The 5916-nt window shown below is 39.6% G+C and overlaps 1 long non-coding RNA gene across 1 annotated transcript; it reads left to right on the forward strand.

Annotated features, from left to right (window-relative positions):
- The first annotated feature begins 1056 nt into the window (after positions 1-1056).
- LOC137252538 (uncharacterized) lies at positions 1057-5393 on the forward strand. The gene is made up of 3 exons (XR_010953590.1): positions 1057-1399; positions 1472-1702; positions 5169-5393. It is a non-coding gene; the product is annotated as an uncharacterized lncRNA (long non-coding RNA).
- Positions 5394-5916: the final 523 nt, after the last annotated feature.

Genomic DNA, 5916 nt, shown 5'->3' on the forward strand with positions numbered 1-5916 from the left:
AACTAACTAACTATTTATTTTACATTTTCTTCAAGTTGTTTACTCTTTCTGTGTTTTTGTTTTTAAATATGGCGAAATCTTTTATGTAATCACATATGTACATATATTTATTTCAGTGCACCATGGCTCAACTATATGGTTGGCTCATCTCATCAGCTGATTTAATTTTTTTCATTTCACTAGAGTAGGGATTGTCAGAAGGAGATGGCAAACTCAACATGAAAGCAACACATTGACATTAGGTGCGTTCCATTGAGACTTGAGCGAAATACGGATAGAAATTTAACATGCAAATGCAACAACGTTGTGATCCTGATATTTATCTGGTTCAATTTCTGATCCGTATAGCAGTTCTGTTCGTTTCGTTTTCTGTAGTAGATCTTTTGACAGCTAACCACTTTTGAGTTGGTAGCACTCATGGCTCAACTATATGGTTGGCTCATCTCTACAGCAATAACATACCTTTGTTCACATTGCCAAAATTAGCGTGTTGGTGTTAGGCGAATGGAATGGAATGAAAACATAAAACTTAGCAGCATTTGTAAGTAGTCAGAAAATGTTGAAAATTCGTTGGTTTCTTTTTAAGTTTGCCATCTCCTTCTGACAATCCCTACTCCAGTGAAATGAAAAAAATAAAATCAACTGGTGAGATGAGCCAACCATATAGTTGAGCTATTGTAGCACTTAACTAAATACGTGTACATTTGTGTATACATAAAAGATCTCGCCATATTTAAAAGCAAAAACACTGAAAGAGTAAACAACTTGAAGATGATGTAAGGAAAATAAATAGTTTTCTTACGTGCGAAACTATTTAAATGTTAATAATTCAATCAGTATCTTAAAATTTTTTGTACGTTTCTTCTTATTTTCTACAAAACAGATGTTTTATATTAGTGCTGCCAGCTCTCATAAAGTTGATCCAGATCGTTCCAATGAGATTTGAGCCAGAGCCAGAGCTCGATAAACCAATGGAACGGCCCAATTTCTTACTACACACAAACGCTGCTAAGTTTTATGTTTTATGTATAGAATCGACGGGATGGCCTAGAAGGTTTCAGGTGGTCATACTAAATCGCTCCCAGGGAGTGTCCTTATCGCTACAACCAAAGCAACATTATTCACTCTCTGCTTTTCATTCATACGAATGTGTATTTTTAAATAATAAAAAAAAATGTTATATTATTCTAATATATATCATATATGCCGGGGTGCGATTTAGCGGATATGCCAAAACCTACAATTAAATACAGATTCACGTGTCATTTGCCAAGGATTTACCGGTAAACAAGGTACTTTCCACAACCAACATGCTTTGGAATACGGTACAAAATTGGTTGGATGTATTTTCCCAAAAAAGGGTGGAATTACGCATCTTGGTTTGCCAGTATTTGCTTCGGTAATTTATATTGATTTGTATTGATTAAAAATTGCAATAGTAGATAATGTAATGTGAATTAAAATTGAATAGGTAGCCGAAGCAAAAAATGTAACTGATCCGCATGCAAATGTTGTTTATGTGCCGGCACCGGGAGCTGCTGCTGCTATCATAGCAGTATTACAAGCACGACATTTCTTTGATTGGTTGCATAATCGAAATTGTGCCCTAACATGATATGGTTCGCGTTAAGCACGCTATGTTAAAGCAAAATAAATCTCGTCTAGTCAGGCCCGATTATCCAGGATCATCGCACCAGAAAGGGTACGTAAATTGCCTACCATATTAAATATATAAACAACATGTATGAATTTGTTAGTGATAATTTGTCATGCTTTTGTTGATAATCAACTGAAGAAGGCAAATACCAAAGAGTTCGAAGTTCATGTAAATACCAATTGATTTCTTTAAATAGCGTTTGGAGAACAAAACCCATATGTACATATGTATGCATACAACTGCATAGAAAGGGAGGGATTAATTAATTATGATCAGTAGATTTATAGGATTTTTATTATTTTCCCTGCGTCGCCGTTGCCATTACATTGCGTTAAGAGAGGACATCAACATCTTACCCACAACCAGTTAAAATTTTAGTAAATTTTGCTCTTTTCATTACTGATTCAAAACGTGGGAAGTTATATATGTAGCATTCCATGGAGAATGGTAAATTTTATCAGACTTTCGCATTGCGGTCATTATAAATATGCAATCCCTAGGAGGTTCAATGTAGTCATATCAATAGGTCCGGAGATGGTCGGGTTAGTCCCTCAAAGTATTAAATGTGGGAATGCACTGGCCATGGTGAGCCCATAAACTTAGCCCTACGTTTTGAGATTGCTTCGTATTCTTGGAGGATATGGTCCGCCGTCTGCTGATCGATCACAAAATCGGCATGTGTTATTCGATAGTATGCCCACTTTCTGCATACGGCTGCTCAGTCTATAATGCCCTGTAAGAAAGCTCTTGGGATTCTTCGGTTATCTTTCGATAGGTCTATTATTGCCCTGTAGCGACTTGTGCTATAACTTCCTAACAGTAACTTAGATTGTCTCAAACCTGGCGTATTGCTCCAGTGTTCTTCTCTCTTTTCCCCCCTTTTCCTAATAAATGCCCCTGTGAGCCAACTGACAGGAACGGCTCGGGATCGATGGGTCATGCAGTTCCTGCCTCTCTTTCCGGGTTGTCCGACTGCTCTTGTTGTAGCAGTGCTTCGCCCCATCCAATAGGTGCGACAGATCACAAATTATCATCAATGTCCTCTAACGGGAGTCCAAGGAAACAGAAAGTTTCAACAGGGGTGGACCATAATGAGAGGAGTGTTAGAGGCGTTGATTCCACAATACAGCTAAAGAGATGGTTGGTGTCATGTGGTGACACATTATAAGCAGGACATATGTTTTGTATGTCGGGGTTGATTCTGGATAGGTAAGAGTTTAACCTGTTACATTATCCAGATCGAAGTTGGGCTAGAGTGACTCCCGTTTCCTTAGGGAGAGTGCGTTCCTACTCTGCTAGTTTTTTTCTTTGAGTACAGGATTCACCGGGCAATTCCTGGCATAGAGGTCCGACGCCTGTTTGTGGAGTTCACTCAGGACCTGCTTGTGTTTTTCAGCTTCATACGGCTGTGTTCTCAGGTGCCGTATTTTCTCATAATGTAATGAGGGCGTGAACAACAAGAAGCCACAAAAGATTTGTAAAAGTTACGAGGACGTCAGGTTTGGGATCAAGCCCACAGCAACCTGTCCGATGCAACCATCCCTTGCACGTGACACACTGACAAAAAATTTCTTTTCACTTTTGAATTTCAGTGATTAGCTGTTCATTGATAAGTGTATCAATTGTAGCCTCCTTTCGAATTAGGTTTTGTAAAGATCGGCATTGAATATAACATTTAATGTGATCTTCAGTATTTTCGTGTGATGGCAGTTTAGCGTATAGCTTCTTCCATACCTGGAATTTCGAATATTCGCCAGGACAACAAATTTAAGGTCGATTTAAAGTATTGGTGCTTAACAGACGACATGGTAGGCAATAAAAAGCATTGCTACTGGCACTCCACACCAACCAGTGACGCTCCACTTTCTCTCCATTTGGCAAGATTCTGTTTAACAACGAGGTAGGAAATGCCTCGTCATGACAATCACGCGGAAAAATAACAGGACACTTTTGATGACCTGGACGAATTATTTCGTTGACTTCTTCAGATCGCAAAAACTCATTATTCACGGTACCGATATCGAAACCGTTTAAACAATCTAGACTTTGATACAGAGTTGGTGGTATTGTTGGAAGGCTTTTTGAAGATGAACCTTCATCAGTGTTACCACGAAGACTACGATTTCGGATTCATGTAAACATATATTTTTGTTTGATGTTTTTATTGTCTCCTCACTGTTCCAGGGACCAGGTAAAAAATCATTACCAATATTCGTTGCTTTTGAAATTCGGCTTAAAATTTCCACTTGGAACAACTAAAGACTCTCCTGAATTAAAAAAAATGTCTTAGTACATCTAAATCGCGGGCCCTCCGAGAAATACCGGGCCCCCTGAGAAATATCGTGCCCTGCGCTTGCCAGGCTAAGGCTCCAGGTATTAGGAGTGATAAAGCTGTCAGATCTAGAAGCAGCAAGTGGCTTAAGTCCTAGGAAGCTTCTAGTATTTGTCAAGAGGACGGAGTTTTTTCATAACATAGGTCCTGGTTTTTGATAGGGTTTTCAGCTTGGTCGTTAAAACAAACTTCTGGTAACACTACGGACTCATTCAGTCTATGTGAGATCCTCATGAACCGGCCACTTCAACCTAACCTATATTTTGTGTTTTGGTTTTTACTTTAGAATCTACCGGTTAAGTAAGCGATGTCAGCTAACTAAGCGCCTTCAAATGTTGATCCATAAGGAACATGAGGTCGCCAGAGCCTCGGCTGTTAAAGAAACAGGATTCGCCACGGGTAGGTGACGTTGACAATTGGGTTGGAGAGGCTATATATTGCGCTGGCAACCCATTGAAAGGATTGCGCTACAAAACCCCTTGAATAAATTTGGAATTTTAGTCGCCTCTTACGACAGGCAAAGCTACCACGGGTATACTCTAAGCCCACTAACCCGCTGGAGCCGTCGTGCCTGGTGTTGTTGGGTGAGCCGCCAGGCAAGGCAGCAGGGTACACATGCACCATTCAGGAGGATACCCTCGCTGAGTTTAGAAAATCTGGGAGAATTAGATGTACTGCTCAGATCCAGCAAACGAGTATGTTCTGTATGCATATGATAAACTTGCAGACAACCAAACGTTTACTTTCCTGTCCAAAAGGGAATTGGTGCTCGGCACTGCTGCTAAAGAAGAATAGACGTAGTCATATCAATTCGTTCCCGGGTTACTCGGGGAAAGCAGTTTTAGCAGTACTTTGCCCGTTTCAATTTGCACATCCATTCAAAGAACTTCGCATAATGGATTAAACAGTCATCTGCATTTATTCGTTTTTGTTTTTGTAGCACGCCTAATTTACTATCTATTACCCCAACATCTATCAATTATCCCTTGTTATAATCTTCGGGTACCCCCGCTACCGGAAGATGCCTTGACATGGTGGAGGTTCACATGAATTTACTTTACAGGTCCTGATTCTGGTTATCTGAAATCCCCTTGAGTATCTTGTATTTATTAAGCACTTCCGGTTATATTAAAAACTTATTATCTATCCTTACTGATATTCGTTTCTTTTTCATTCTAGGTAATTCGATTTGACGATGTGGGCATAGCAATATTCCAGCTGTGGCTGTAAGAAGAACGTACATTTGCTCAAACTACAAGAAAACTGCGACAACTGTCCCTCGGCCTTTTTAGTATCACATATAAGGCCCTACCACGCATATTATGGGAAAGGGTCAAGTTCAAAGGCTCAACATCACCTGCAAATCGACTTTGATAGCACAAAATGGGGCTGCATATATTCCGGTATTATATCTACAACACTCATATCTATGCAAACTGATACTAACAACACCACCCGCGCAGGAAAAATTGAGCACCATCAGTGTGAGCTTCGAAACTCAAAATGGTTTCAGAAAGGGCACGACTACGAATGAGTTTATGTCTTTACATATGTAGTTTGTATATAAAGCGAATTGACAGAAGGTAACCGTTACGGGTAACCGATAGGCCAGTTACCCGTGTTGTTGTTGTTGCATATGTTTTGGTTAGCGATAACGAAAACATACCTAATGAAGTAACTTAAAAATGTAAATAACATCGAGCGAGAAGGAATGTCGAAAACAATAGGTAAGAGCGAGAAAGCGAGTCACACGTACACTAGGGCCGTTGCATTGGTTTATCGAGCTCTGGCTCTGGCTCAAATCTCATTGGAACGATCTGGATCAACTTTATGAGAACTGGCAGCACTAATATAAAACATCTGTTTTGTTGAAAATAAGAAGAAACGTACACAAAATTTTAAGATACTGATAGAATTATTCACCCCT

Source organism: Eurosta solidaginis, chromosome 5 (assembly GCF_040869045.1).
Source record: "Eurosta solidaginis isolate ZX-2024a chromosome 5, ASM4086904v1, whole genome shotgun sequence".
NCBI lineage: Eukaryota > Metazoa > Arthropoda > Insecta > Diptera > Tephritidae > Eurosta > Eurosta solidaginis.